General features: G+C 63.8%; 1 non-coding gene across 1 annotated transcript; it reads left to right on the forward strand.

The window, feature by feature from the left end:
- Positions 1 to 6: 6 nt before the first annotated feature.
- On the forward strand, positions 7 to 160 carry LOC121939383. Its single transcript, XR_006105456.1, has one exon. It is a non-coding gene; the product is annotated as a 5.8S ribosomal RNA (ribosomal RNA).
- The last annotated feature ends 235 nt before the right edge of the window (positions 161 to 395 follow it).

Genomic DNA, 395 nt, shown 5'->3' on the forward strand with positions numbered 1-395 from the left:
AGTGACAACTCTTAGCGGTGGATCACTCGGCTCGTGCGTCGATGAAGAACGCAGCTAGCTGCGAGAACTAATGTGAATTGCAGGACACATTGATCATCGACACTTCGAACGCACCTTGCGGCCCCGGGTTCCTCCCGGGGCTACGCCTGTCTGAGGGTCGCTTTGCCATCTATCGGAAACGCACCGCGTTCTCCGCGGCTGGGGCAGTCGCAGGTGCCTCCGGGCGCCTTCGTCCCCCTAAGTGCAGACTCCAAGTCTTCGGGATTGCCCGCTGCGGTGCGGGGGGCCCCCCTTCGGGGTGCCCTCTTCCGCCCTGTCGGCGCAATGCTCCTCTTTCTCTCCATCTCTGACCTCTCGCGGGTCATTGAGGGGCGCCTCGTCGGGCCTGCGGTGCG

This window comes from Plectropomus leopardus, unplaced genomic scaffold, assembly GCF_008729295.1.
Source record: "Plectropomus leopardus isolate mb unplaced genomic scaffold, YSFRI_Pleo_2.0 unplaced_scaffold46922, whole genome shotgun sequence".
Lineage (NCBI taxonomy): Eukaryota > Metazoa > Chordata > Actinopteri > Perciformes > Serranidae > Plectropomus > Plectropomus leopardus.